The 15,561-nt window shown below is 41.1% G+C and overlaps 1 protein-coding gene across 1 annotated transcript in view; it reads right to left on the bottom strand.

The window, feature by feature from the left end:
• The window catches only part of LOC145395488 (glutamate receptor 1-like), a 690,806-nt gene that overhangs the window by 615,378 nt on the left and 59,867 nt on the right, over positions 1-15,561 (bottom strand). The window lies entirely within an intron of this gene.

The following is a 15,561-nucleotide window of genomic DNA, read 5'->3' as shown; positions in this document are numbered from 1 at the left end:
GCCGTTGCACTAACACTGGTCGATATTTTTTTAACTCACAGGCACAGTCAAATTGACCTTGCCATGTGACCTCGATCTTTAACCTGTTGCTCTTGAAAACATTACAACACCCTGGCTCAGCTTCAACCGTTGCACCAGCTTTGGTGGATTTTTTTTTTTTTTTACCCATAGGTACAGTTACACTGCCCGGTAACCTTGATCTCTGACTGACTTCACTTCTCAAAACTGGCTCCCTTTGTTTTTTCTTTACCCTGAACATTTCCACCAAGTTTGTCCTAAATCATATAAAAACTGTATCCTGACCTTGTTTGATCAAACTTTAAATCAGGCCTGAGGTCTTGACCTTTGACCTGTTGTTCTAAAAAATAATAACTCAGCCCTATGGTTGTCCCTCAACTCTCTCATGTTGGTTAACCTAAGGTACAAACTGCTTATTTTGTTTATAATCAGACGGACACACACTCGGCAAGCAAAATATATTATCCGCTCTCGCTTTGTAAGCAAGGATGTAATCAAATAAATAGTATGCCAGTGAAGAGTAGTATATGACTTAGAAATTAGAAAGCACTCAGAAAGCGCATATCTCCGCCAATGTCACTGCTATTTAAAAGGATCCGGATCCGGATCCGGATCCACCCCTACCTCAGAATTTTACCAATTCTTTCTTGGCCCATGGCCCACCCTTCCACAAAACATTTATCTTTGTGTGTGTGTGTGTGTGTGTGTGTGTGTGTGTGTGTGTGTGTGTGTGTGTGTGTGTGTGTGTGTGTGTGTGTCCCTAAATCATGTATTTAGTGAGAGTGTACATGAAGGTTGTATCTAATGTCTCTAGTTTCAAAAGTCTTTCCTCAACTGGAAAAAAAATTACATGGAGAAAGCAAGAAAAAAAAAAAAAGTCCTGGGGATGTCAAACGACAGTCATTTCCCTTGGCTGACGAAGACGATCTTCCTCACCACAGGAAAATTTCCTTTTCCCCTAAGTGTTAAGTGTGCAAATTGCACATAGTCGCGGTGGTCTACTGGGTTAAAGGCAATTTGGTCCAGCGTTCGATCTTAAAGGGTGCTGGTTGACGTCAGGAAGGGCATCCAGCACCATATTTTAAACTTTCATAAACCAAATCTGTGTATGGGATTGTGTGTTCATACTCATGTCTTTGCTCATACAACTACCAACCTTCTCTCAAAACGAAAAAGTTCCGTGATAAAACTGTACTTAATTATTATAGTGGCATCCAGCAAAATAGTCAGGATCCAGTATAATAACAGACACACACACATAATACCAATACCATACACTAGACATTATTCACTTAGATATGCTCCCCAAAACACACACACACACACACACACACACACACACACACACACCAACCCTGCACTCAGTAAACAGATCTACACTATAATCTATACATATTTGCACCATCAATATAATAGATCCGTATTTTACACACCTTCATCACGCAACAAACATGCCTGATTTCTTGACAAAAATATGAAGTAAATATCTCCACAAATGACACACACACACACACACACACACACACACTTATCATACCTACATTTACACAAACAATACACTTATATTCTAGAAATCTGCAGCCACCACACACCATTACGAATACACATATGCACCTGCAACATCAACACACACCTTCACCTCACATCACACCTCGGCCAAAATTACACTTAAATTCTAATACAGTACACGAAATACCATTACCACACACTACACGCGTAATACCAATACCATATACTACACACGTAATACCAATACCATACACTACATACCATACACTATACACGTAATACTAATACCATTCACTACACACGTAATACCAATACCATACACTACACACGTAATACCAATACCATACATTACACAGGTAATACCAATACCGTACACTACACACGTAATACCAATACCATACATTACACACGTAATACCAATACCATACACTACACACGTAATACCAATACCATACACTACACACGTAATACCAATACCATACACTACACACGTAATACCAATACCATACATTACACAGGTAATACCAATACCGTACACTACACACGTAATACCAATACCATACATTACACACGTAATACCAATACCATACACTACACCCACCAATACACCAACGCTGTTCACACCCGCAGCCACTACAGTACACACCTCCACTGCCAATACATACCTGGCCAAGCAACACACCTGTCCTTTGTTGCTCAGCCTGCCGTCCCCTGGTTATTGTGTGGGTGGGTGGGTGAGAGAGAGAGAGAGAGAGAGAGATGCACGTTGCAACAGTCGTGTCCCTCCTCTCCTTTGTCACTGGTTGCCTTTGGTCACACTCCTCAATAATTGGGGTTCGAGTCCTATTGCCTCTCTCTCTCTCTCTCTCTCTCTCTCTCTCTCTCTCTCTCTCTCTCACACACACACACACACACACACGCACATACACAGCTTCAGGGGGGCCAGGGTTTGGACATGCAATTTTTCCATTTTTCAATACCATACGAGTATATATTGAAGGTGAAAGTATGAAACGGAATGCCTTGAACGTAGTTTTATGAAAGGCGTTCTTCCTGACGCTTTTACTTACGTGAACCCTCAAGCAGAGAACTGGTATCTCAGACGCTGTGAAAGCCCACCAAAAGCTCAGTAAAATCGTGAGGTGGTAAGAGGCATACAACGAAACGAACTGAAGGGTTACTTGGCCACACAACATTCACCTCAAGAAGACGGATGGTCCCGTCCTATACACGCCGGCACAGGTATATCCTCCATTTTCTCATTAACTAATCTCGCATTTTTTTTTTCGCCTGAGTGACAAGCCAAATGGTTTCCTGTAAGCCAAGAAACCATTTACAACGCTGGGTGGTAACCATATAACCAAACCATACGTGCTCCCAACGTGTCAAGTGGGTTGGTGGAGGGTTAGTGCCCCTCCCTGTAAAACAAATAACTCAGAGTCAAATGGCCACCCCATACGGGATTATGGCGTCTGGCAATAGATAGATAGATAGATAGTTCCCAAGCCATCATAAAAATATAACACACTTTGGAGTCCAACTGGATGAAATTTCCGGCGAAATTAGCGGTATTTTGCGAACACACACACACACACACGCACAAACACACACGTTCAACTGGAATGACGCCGAACAAGGACAGAAGTGAGGTGGAGGGGCAGGCAGGGGGTAGAGGGGCAGGACTCTATTTTGGACTCGATGCGAAAGTTCATAATATGCTCACAACTCCACTAACAGCTGGAAAATTATACACACACCCTACTATGTGTGAACTAATCGACGAAACATGAAATAATTAAAAGAATATTGCTAAATAACTAAATGCTACTTTGTTAAGCAGTAACAGAGCAACCAATCACAGAGCTTCCTTGCCAGGGAGTTGCTATTCCTCCTCCCCACCCCCCCTCCCACTTGCCTGACGTATGATGTTTTATGCATACGATGTCAAGATCATCAATAGCAGGCCACTGGGACAGATATTTAAAACTATGTAATATTATCTTCTCTATCATTGTGCCTATCTAAAGATAAAAAAATGTAATTATTTTTAGTTACGAATGATATCAAAAGCAGAGTAGTGACCGCTATACTTGAAAGCCACACAGCCCCCACCCCATCTCTCTCTCTCTCAAGCTTTGGAAAAAAAAAATACTTTCAGAAATAAGAAGACACTGAAATGATCACAAGCCACCGAAACAAAATATTAAATGGATTGGCCATGCATGCAAGTTTAAATGGCAGTTCTTTCGTGCTCTTTAAATGGCTCCCAAGCATCTCCTCAGCTATTTAATTCTACATTTTAAACGGCGATCGTCTCTTAGGCCTTAAACTTAAATAGGATGACGTCTTCTCTGATGCCGAGGCATCTCGGAGTGGCCTAGTCAGTCGGTCACGCCTAAGGATTATCAAACACAAGGTGGTTCATTCTAGCAAAACCGCATACGGTGATTCACTGTAGCTCCCAAAAGACTTTCACGTGCAGGGTGCTTCACTATGACGCCCAATACTGCACTTCACTTTACCGAAGCTGTTGTATCGCATGTCTCTTGTATTTCTTTACATGACAGATTTATACTCCAAAGTGAGGAGAACTACTGTATTTCCTGAGTTTCTTTTTCTTCCAAACAATTTTTTCAGCTTGGCGTCATTCCTTTATTTCTTCACCAATTCCCACAATTGTTCCTTGGGTCAATAGCCTCAAACACCATTTTTATTTTTATTTTATTTTTTTCATTTTCAGAGGACTTAAGGAATGAGGTCAAACTTCAAAATATCAGACCCAATGTTTTTGTACGTTCATTACTCATCCTGGCAAGTTGCATGTCAGCGTATTGCAGCTGTCTGGAGACCATCTTGCATTCCCTTGGCACTCTGACAAGCTTGTTCTTTAATCTTTATTGCTGCCGGATGATGGTATTCAACTTCCACATCCTTCACTATGATGACGTTTTTGTATTTAGTTCTTGTTGATGACAGGATTATTTAGTTTTGAAGAGATTTTCGAAATTAACAGGGTTAGCTACTTCTTTAACCCTTTGAATCTGATGACGTTACTATTGACTTTATCTCCTTATTTTGATCCCTGCGTACACTTCCATTCAGCCTGAGAGTGACTTTTCTATATATATGTAAATAATGTGTGTGTGTGTGTGTGTGTGTGTGTGTGTGTGTGTGTGTGTGTGTGTGTGTGTGTGTGTGTGTGTGTGTGTGTGTGTGTGTGTGTGTGTGTGTGCCTGAATCCACGATAGGTAACTAGAATACTTCATGTCATGTAAAATGCTGCCGGGAAAGTTGGTCGGTCTCCTGCCCTGAACCACATCACTCCGATTACTTTTTCGTCTTCCTTTATTTTTAGTATTGCCAAATGATTTTATTCAGCTCCGATGGGACTTTTCCAATAAGACAGATACAACCTTCATTAACCACACCACTAATAAAGCTATGTCTCGAGAATAAGAATTAAGAGTAAGTCACTGGATTAAAGGGATTAACTGATGCAGGCAAAGGCAGCCTATTCTCGGGCCCCTACGCGTCCCGACAGCCGTAAAATGGGACTGCCTGTAGTCGTCATACTTCAATTATTTATTTACCTACATTTTTAATCACTCGTTTACCTGTTTCCATATTTATTTGTTTAATTATTCATTTATAACAGTATCCCTATTTCCCACTAATTCATTGAGCAGTCTTTCAAACGCAGTGTGTCCAGGCATCTCGGAATGAACGGATCTTGAATTTGGCTCTGTTGCATTGTTTTTGTTCTTCCTTGGAAGGAACGGTTCGCGGGCTCCTTGCCTTTGGTTCCTTCTTCTTTGCATAAAAAAAAAAAAGTCCCTCCACAGGTACGAGCCACACATTCATTCGTCATTCACGCCCTGGAAATGCTGTGTTCCACCTGATTAACCAAACGATCAATATATGATCTACATCCCCTGGTACCGTGAAGCAGTCTGGTCACACACACACACACACACACACATAGTCCTAAAACCGTTCAGGGATATTTCTACATTGTTAGAAACAAATATAAACATTAATAAAATATATATATATATATCATCAGCCGTTGAGGTCCACTGCAGGACCGGCCTATCCCTACCGAAGCAGGGATGATACAGCCAATGTATCTCTACCCAGTGGCTTATGCTGTCTGGTAGAGACTGTATGTAGGGTGAGAAGTGCTTGTGAGTGTGACTGTAGTGGCTTTGGATGTGTGTGAAGTCTGTGAACCAGTGTAATTGGCCCGCCTTAAACCGATTGGGTGCAAGTATACTAGAATGCGACACTGGTTCAACCACAGCACCCCTTGTATCCGCCAAAGTAGCAAGTGGCTTGGTGAACGCTTCCCAAAGTTTTTACAACTCTGGCGGGAGGCGAACCCGCGCTCACCAGCGTGCGAAACGCACACTCTACCACTGTACCACAGAGGATATATATATATATCGTTTCCGAATTCAGTCTTCCTTTCCTCCTCATATTCTGGCCGACTTGGCGTATTTTCTCCCGATTCCTTTATAATGATCGCGACTAGATCCGGCGAAACTGCGAATTGAGTGCCGTGAAATTCTCTCTCTCTCTCTCTCTCTCTCTCTCTCCCCCCAAACACACACACACACACACACACACACACACACTGAGGAAGCGTCTCCAGTGAGTCTAATGTTAAATCTCTATCCTTGGCAGAGGAATGCAATTAGTATGACCAGCTGCTTCCTCCCTTGTACCTGCAAAACAAGCTGGAGAGAGAGAGAGAGAGAGAGAGAGAGAGAGGTGGACGGAGGGATATTAATGGATGAAAGGCATAGAGAGAGAATGTAAGTGCTGGACGGAGGGATATTAATGGATGAAAGACAGAGAAAATGGAAATTGTGGAGGGACTGTCGGAAATTCTGAAAACTCTTCCATGACGTCCTTTTTCTATTAATAATTCTTGCCGCCATCAGACGATTTTATTTGTTTGCAGAAAATTCTGTTGTAGAAATGATTAAACACACACACACACACACACACACACACACACACACACACACAAACACACACACACACACACACATCACTGGTCTCCATCAAGAAAGATCTCCCCGACTGTAAGCTAAGAAAAGGGAAAAGCTGTCTGTGCTGAAGGGGTCAACTCTCTCTCTCTCTCTCTCTCTGGCCGTGTTCTGGTGGGCTTAAGATGATCTCTGTTACTTCTTCCTTATTAGTTAATTTGTGTGTTCATCGTACTAATGTGTTCTTTTATTTCATTAAGCCCGCGCTCGCGTTGTGTGAGTGTGTGTGTGTGTGTGTGTGTGTGTGTGTGTTAACAAAATAACCAGGTTTTAACTGGCTTCAACCAAACTTGGTGGAAGGGTTCAGGGTCAAATATTGTTTACACATTCTGCTTTTGAGAACAACAGGGCAAAAGATAAGACCAAAGGGCTTGGTCAAACAATGACCTGCAAAATCAGCTTAAATAGTTTTTATCCAATTTGTATCAAACATGGGGGAGGGGTTGAGAAAATGGCAATAATGAAGTAATTAAAATTTGAAAACAATCACATGTTAAGCTTACAAGGCAAGGTCAAAGTTCAACCCGCGTCGGTGTGTGTTTACAAAATAAGTCAGCTTTGACCTAACTTGGATCACTCTTGTTGAAGTGTCGAAGATCAGTCAAGTAAACAGACTGTTTTTGAGAACAACAGTTCAAACAGTCACATTGCAAGGTCGACTAAACATGTTTACCCCTGCACAGCTGTTGATTTATACACGGGTTTTATTCGCCCCTTTGTAAAGTACAACTCTCACGTGTGGGGAGGCTCCTCACATACAGATCTTATCAAAAAAGTGGAGCCACAGGCTTTTCGTCTCTAACTCCCCTCATCTTACTGGCTACCATCAACCTCTGTCTCTTCGTCGCACTGTTGCATCTTTATCTCCTTTCTATCGCTACTTCAATGGTCACTGTTCCTCAGAACTGTCTGCATGCATCTCTCTACCACCGCGGAGGACGCATAGGACCAGCCTATCAAATCACTCCCAGTCCTTCATATATGCAGTAAGTCAACTCTGGTACTGTCTTCTTATGTCTGTATTTCCTACAGTCCATGATATCCAGTCTTTTTAGGACAGTGTGTCCAGACATCTCGAAAAGAACGGAACTTGAATTTGACTCTTTTTTTTTCTTCTTCTTCTTCTTCTTGGAAGGAACACTCTTGTGGGTTTCTGGCCTTTGATTCCATCTTTCTCGCATAAAAATACAAGTTTATCCGATGCAGAGTAAACTTTGTGGACGGATTCTGGTTACAACAGAGATTATGAGATTCAATTCTGATAACAATGTCAAAGGTCAGGGTCATAGGAAATGTCAAAGTCAAGTTCACTGGACAAAGTCAACTAGAAAATATCTAATCTGATCTGAATCAAAGTTGCCAAAATGGTTAAAAGTTGGGCAGGCAAAAATAAAGTAATTCGAGTTAGAGAGTAATCTGTTGAAGGTCAAGGTCACAGGACAAAGTTAAATATTCGACCACCTGTTGGGCGCGGAGGTTGCAGGCAGTGCTTCTTCTTGTTATACAGATTTTTTTTCCTTAAATCTACCTCGCACTACACTACTTGTGTCAGTCTCTCCGTCTACTAATCTTTTTGTCTAGGCTCATCTGATCAAAACTACCTTGGCTTATATCATCATGATCATCATCATCACCATCATTATCATCACTATCACTACAGCTATTGCAAATACCATTACAATCATCGTCATTGTCATCCTATACCAAATTCGCACTAATTCCTTCTGTGTGACTGACACTCAGTTTACTCCATACGAGTATCTGCTGATACAGGTACAGTATACTTTTTATTTCTATGTCTATTTTTCCAGGCTCAGTTCTCTGTCACTCTGCGTATTTCGGGTCCAGATAGGTTTCAGTGATTCGCCGCTGGATCTTCGGCATGTGATATCCACCTTCATATCCATCTGTCTATCTATCTATCTATCCATCCCCCATTTTTTCGGAAACCTGTACCCGCGGCGGCAAACAAGGGAACCCCAGGTGATAAAGTGGTTTTAGGAAGACAATAACGCAACCAGGAAGATTCATTACGGTCATTTTTGGCCAACCCGGAGCGGCTCCCTTAATTACGTTTTTGATGGCGTCTCTTCTTCAGCCAGAGATATTGTTGGGGGTCGTGTGGAGAGGGGGAAGGAAGGGTAGGGGTTAGCGGGGGTAGGGGAGGGGATGGAGGAGAGGCAAGTGAGATATTGGGGGTAAGAGAGCGCGACAGGGGGATGATAGAGGGCTAGGGAGGAGTTAGGGGTGGGAATGAGAAAATTTGGAGGAGATAACGGGGCAAGGAGCAGTGAGGGAGGAAGGAAAGGGAATGGGGAGGAGACAAGACACTTTATCTTCCTTAGGGAACACAAATATTGATAGTTTTAGAAGAAGAACGGTAGTCGTCTAGAAAAGAATATATACAACGATCAGAACGGAAGACATCCACAAACAATGCATCATACTACAAAACCTTCATTCCCCATTAGCAAGTACGAAAGCATTATCTACATACATTAGGTATTGGACACTCCCTCCTTCACTATCCATTGCCAACATCCTTCCCTTCATAACTCGAGTTTTTTCCTTTCTTAACCCCTTATAAATGTTCAATAACCAACAAGACATTGCACAACCCTGTCTTACACCAACACTGATATTAAGCCACTTAGACAACTTACCCCTTCGCCAGCCTCAGTCATCACAACTCTTAACGGCATTCAACAACGTTCCATCCACATCATACACATGCAAAACCTTCCATAATCCCTCTCTGTTTACCCTGTTGTACATTTACCCCCCCTATCCATAAATGACACATATACCTCATCTACTACAAATTTTCCTGCTCAGTCCTTAGTGATGAATTTGCTCATAGTCAGCAGAGGTAACATGGAGACACAGCAGCACATTATCCTCTTTAATATGACAGCTCCACATAACCCCCGCCATGCAGCGCCCACCGTTGTCAGAACCCAAAACAAAAACAAAACAAAACAAATGAAGGCAGAGATGCGACATTAACTTAACAGAATTCCCTCTCTTCTTTCTTTAAAAAAAAATGATAACTTTTCCAAAAAGACACAAACTTTAGTTACATACCTATGTCAGTAAGATCTCCCTTTTGCAAAATGTTTAACAATTTGAAAGTATTCACTCCTTTCTTTGTAAGGCAATCAGACAATTGCAAATCTGATCTAACCCAAATCATCTTTAAACAACCTTCCTGTATTAGCTGTTTTAGTGTGGCTAAATCTATTCTCAATCTCTTTTCACTTACATTTTTCATGGAGTGAACATTTTCAACCAAAGAATGATTATCCACATAGCAACAAATAGGAATTACATTCTTTTCATGTTCATGAAACAGGATTTCAGACAGGACACTTCCCAAATAATAGCACATATCTACAGCATCTGATGCAGCAAGGGTTTCAGCAGCCAAAGTGCTTTTAACTACTCTTCTTATTTTCTTTGCCTCCCATGCAAGTGGACAACTTTTACCATCCTCTCCAACAAGAAATATTATGAACCCTTCAGCACTTGAATATCCATCAGGCTAACTAGCATGGGATGCATCACTAAAGGCTACCAGCTTGATCTTGTTCAAATCTCCTAAGTGAGAAAACTTTAAACTACAGTCCACCATTTCTGTTTTTCTCAAACACTTGTTGGCTTGGATCACATTATCTACCTTGGGATGGTTCAGAACACAACTCATGTCAAGCACATCATAACTCACATCAGGTCTAGTATTTGTACTCAATCATCCAATCTGACCAACTAGACTTCTAAGATTTTCCTGCTCTATTGCATTACAATATTCCATCTTATTACTGCCTCGAGTGACATTGACAGGTATAGGTTTTACATTCTTAAGATACTCATTTTGACTCAAGGTTATTCCACTATCATCTTGTTTCACTTCTAGACCAATATATTTGAAAACACCAGATGTTTCCATTCCTACCTGAAACTCTGACTTAATCTTGGCAATTACATGATCTCTGAACACTTCAGTTCCACCCCATATAAAATCATCTACATGCATTAGAAAAACACCTGACAGTTCACCTTCATGATACCAATAAAATCCAGCTGGATCTGCCTTAAGTTGAGTACATCCCAGTTTTATGAGTAATGTTTTGACTGTGAAATACCATACCCTTGCTTCATCATTCAATCCAAAAACACATTTGTTGAGCTTCCACAGAACCTTCTCAGAACAAACAGCTTCTTTTGGAGGACTCAAAAATACCTCTCTTTCAAAATTATCTCCTTGGAGAAAAGCAGCTTTGATATCAATGGAGTTACATTTCCAGTTCATAGAAGCCATAAGTGACAAAAATATTCTCAAAATCTCTTTGCCTCCAGTGGGGGAATCTGTCCTAATGTGGTGGGATTCCTCAAATCCACGTGCCACAAGAGTAGCTTTTACCTGTTGTTTACCATTTACATTTTTCTCAGTACACACCCACCTCACAGACAATGATTGTTGACCTCTGTCTGGTACTTCCTCATACACTTTAAATTTTTGCCAGTTCTCTAACTCTCTTTGTTTTGCTCTTAGCACATCAACATCACTTTGCCTAGCATCAGATAGGAATACTTCATTGGTGTCTAGAGTCAATGGTTCATTATCCTTCTCTTGTGGTGGAATGGAGGATTCCTCCTGCCACTGTTTCACCCCTAAAGCCCAGTCTATTGACTTAGGCGCACAACCATCATCCTGAATATTGAACCAGTTTTTGTACATTCCTGTTGCCTTACCCGCACGACTTAAAATAGTAGCTACTCTCCATTCATCAGAGTCAACAGGTCTGTACCTCACTCTCTGTCCTACCTTCGGAATGCTAACAGATCTAATTGAGAGAGAATCCTGTTCAGTGTCTTTCCTGTGTATGTCCTCTATGATCTCATTATCATCTGAGGTGCTCTCATCAGCTTCATCGTCATCTACGTCATGAACAGTTCCAATGACATTATTATTTAAGGTACAAACATCATCATTATTTGACCTACTTCTTACTTCACCTAAAAGCCTCTCTTTACCATTCTCAATATCAGTGCTCATATCATACTTCATTTCCGTAACTCTTGTTACATGTACCTTTACAATATAACTTCCATGTTTAATGATGACAGTTTTACCTTCCTGACCTATTACTGTACCAGGTCCCTTCCATTCATTATCACTCTCTCTTTTGAAATACACAAGCTCTCCATTCTGGAAGGTCCTTCCAACAGGCCTAACCTGATGCCTTAATGCACGTCTTATTCTTTCTGAAGTCTCAGCCCTTATAAATGCCTGGCGACTTGTATGAAGAGCATTCAGGTGCTTACCAAGTGTTTCACTTATTGTTGTGCCTTCCAGAGCTGGTAATGAATCATTCATGACATTAGGGAGCTTAGGGTTTCTGCCAAAAACCAATTGATACGGACTGTAACCCCCCACCATCTGCAAACAATTTTTAGCATTTACAGCCCAAGCAAGTGCTATGTGTAGAGGACATGTGGGTTGATCAGCTATTATTTTCCTCACCATCTCATCAATTACTGCATGGTTCCTCTCACAGAGTCCATTGCTAAATGGACTCTCTGCAGCTGTGTGCATCACTCTAATATTTAAGTTCTCACACATGTCAGAAAACTCCTCATTGGCAAATTCTCCTCCATTATCAGCCAAAAATTTGTCTGGTGAACCTATACCAGTTCCTATCCACATTTCTACAACTTTATCAATGATCGTCTTCCTCCTCTTATCATATATAATTACAGACCTACTGTATCGTGTGGCAACATCAACAAGGTGCAAGAAGTATACCTCCCCTTTCTTCCACTCTTTTAAATCTATGGCCACAACCTCATTAAAATCTCTGGCTAAAGGTAAACTCACCACAGGCCTAGAAGGGGTTTTCTTATACTTCCTACAAATATTGCAATCATCAGTTATTTCCTTCACTAATCTGAAATAGTCTGTATCCTGTACCCCAGCGTCCTTCAATAACTGACTTAGACGTTTTACAGAGGGATGGGCAAACTGTTTGTGCAACTTCAACACACACTTCTTTTTTTCTTTCTTATCTGAACCTACAGTGAACATGACTTGCTTTACATCACTGGAATTGTTCTCTGTGATTGGAATACAATAATGACCCGAGACAGTACTGTACATTGTAACTTAATGCTCTTACCTAGCACAACTGCACAGTCATTTTCAACATCTAACTTAACTTTAGCTCTTTTCATTGATGGCTTACCAAATAGGAGAGGTATGTCACATTCTACTACATCAGATTTAATTTTACAATGGAAACCTGCCAAAACACATGGAAATGTAACCTTCTTTAAAGAGGGAACAACTACACCATCACCAAATCTAAAGGTAGCTCCACTATTTTCTTCATGAACTTTCATACGTTTGTCATCAGGCAGTGAATCTAAGTAACTCTGTAGCCAATCCACCCCACAAACAGTAGATGAACATGCAGAATCCAATACAGCACAGTTGAAGGTGTCACCAACTAAATTTCTCATTTCATCACAGGACCCACTTCCACATGTTAGGTACACTTCATCCTCGTCTTTAGGTCCACATTCAGGAAGTGACTCTACCTTTGCTTCATATACCTTTTTCTCTCTGTTTGTACATTTATTTGCATAATGATACTCAGATCTACATATATGACATCGCGTAACATTACCTCTTGAGTCCACTGGGTTCTTTCGTGTACCCTTTTCAGTTCCACTCACAAAATTCCTGTAGCTAGGTCTATGTCCTCTTGTGGTGTTGTTGTTTCCTCCGCCAGTGCTGTTACCATTCCTCTTGTATCTCCCTTTGTCCGTAAAATTCACTTCCTCAGCAACATACACTGGCTCTGTCTTTATGGTGATGCCAGAATGAGCTTGGGAACTTTCTTGTGCAGCACTCGATGCAGGTACAGACTTAATCCCGAAGAATTTTCTGAGAGCTTCTACCATTTGTTGAAACATAGTATCTGGCTTACTGTAATCCACTGCTGTTAAAGCTAATTGCTTGTCTCTATGTGATAGGCCTGCACAGTCAAGTAATTTAAATGCTAGGATACAGTTAGGAATGATAATGCCATGCGTTGATAGTTTCTTGTGCCGTTTTTCAAACTCAGTTATGTAGGCCTCTATGCTGCTGCTCTCACTTATCCGGAAAATATCAAATTCAGACCAAGAATCATAAGCACTGGTTAACTTATCCTTCATGTACCACTTATCAAGACTTTGTAGCAGTTTAGTCATACCATCTTCACAATTCAAGTCTTGGATATTAACTTCACTAAAAACTCTGTCCCTTACCTCACTGCCCTCCAGAAAGGACAGGGCAACACTTAAAGCTTGTTTCTTAGGAGGTACTTAAAGCTTGTTTCTTAGGAGGTATAGTTGTCACTATCTGCCAAGCTTCCAGTTCGGTTTTCCACCTCTCATAACTCTTGTCCCCACCAAAAACAGGTGGAACACACTTCCCAGCTTGGCCACTCATCTTCTCAGTCGTATCTCGGTCTTCTTTAAATATACAGATCACCTCTGCTGACCCAACTACGCTCTGCTACCATTTGATGAATTTGCTCATAGTCAGCAGAGGAAACAAGGAGATACAGCAGCACATTATCCTCTTTAATATGACAGCTCCACATAACCCCCGCCATGCAGCGCCCACCGTTGCCAGAACTCAAAACAAAAACAAAACAAAACAAATGAGGGCAGAGATGCGACATTAACTTAACACTTAGGTGTATTTGTGCTCACTAAACAATATACAGATGACCAGGTGTGGTTGAAGGTGTCACCGGTTGGATCTGATATTCACAAAATTATTGTCCCTCATTTCCCTCTTCCTCCTCCTCTTCCCTCGTTCCTCCTCATCCTCTTTCCACTCCCTCTTGTTCTTCTCATACTACTTTAATTCTTCCTCCTCCTTCCCCCCCTTCTCCTCCACTTTTTTCTCCTCGTCTTTCTCTTTCCCAATCTCCATTCCTCGTTCAGTATAAAAATATATGTTCTTTCCTAATCCCAACCCGAATAAAGATACACAGAATACAATTTGTGTATAACTAAATAAACAGTGCTGAATTTCCAAGCTATCAGGATGTATCGACCAGACTGTCACATTCTCATTTCTCTTCACGTTCATCATGGTCATGATGATCATTATTGGTTCTTCTCTATAAAGTCCCCTCCACCTCCTGCTGTTCCTCCATCCTAATCCCTCTCATCCTTTCTGTTCCTTCTCTTCCTTCCTCCTCCCCCCTTTCTCCTTTATCCAACTTCCTCCTTTCCCTAAAAAAGATTAATGGAATATTCACCTCTAACTAACCCTTGTTCTTCCATCTCGCTGCTCCGTCTCCATCATTTTTCCATCTTTCCAGTTTAACCCGTACTCACCCCAACATCACTGTTATCACCACGTACCTATTGTGTCGACACGCCCATTAGCCTTAACAAACACCTTTAGGACTCCCAAACACAAGGCGTTTTAAGCCTTTACAGGCTTCTATCCAACGTCTTTGAGCGTTTCTGTTCCCAACACCACCACCAACGTGGCAAAAACATAAAAAAAAAAAACTACCGGTATCTCCAGATTCTGTTTTCTTTCCCCAAATGGTATCTCTAAAATAACACAAGCAATGGTCTTCTCTTTTGCAGTGAACCTTCAGCCTCCAGCAGGTATGATTCTTGAAAGACAGATTCTTCGCACCTTCCATAAATTCAGGGACAGAAGTATTAATGTACATTTTACTTCAATATAGTCAAGACCCCGCTTACCTTGCACAGGTACTTTGACCAAAAGCCCTCGTTCATTTCCTTTTTTTCTTTTAATCTTGGCAACTAATAAAAACATACATTTGAAAAGATGTATGAAGATGTAGTAGGGATGGCAAGAAAAAAAAAAAAAAAAGGAGATTGATCGCGACAGTATAGCCTAACCACATGTAAGCCAATCCATAAATTATTTTATTATTTTTTCCTG

Source organism: Coenobita brevimanus, chromosome 1, assembly GCF_032717465.1.
Source record: "Coenobita brevimanus isolate Jiangsu-jjx chromosome 1, ASM3271746v2, whole genome shotgun sequence".
Classification (NCBI taxonomy): Eukaryota; Metazoa; Arthropoda; class Malacostraca; order Decapoda; family Coenobitidae; genus Coenobita; species Coenobita brevimanus.
The sequence above is the reverse complement of the archived record's forward strand: the minus strand, read 5'-3'. Positions and strand labels throughout refer to the sequence as shown.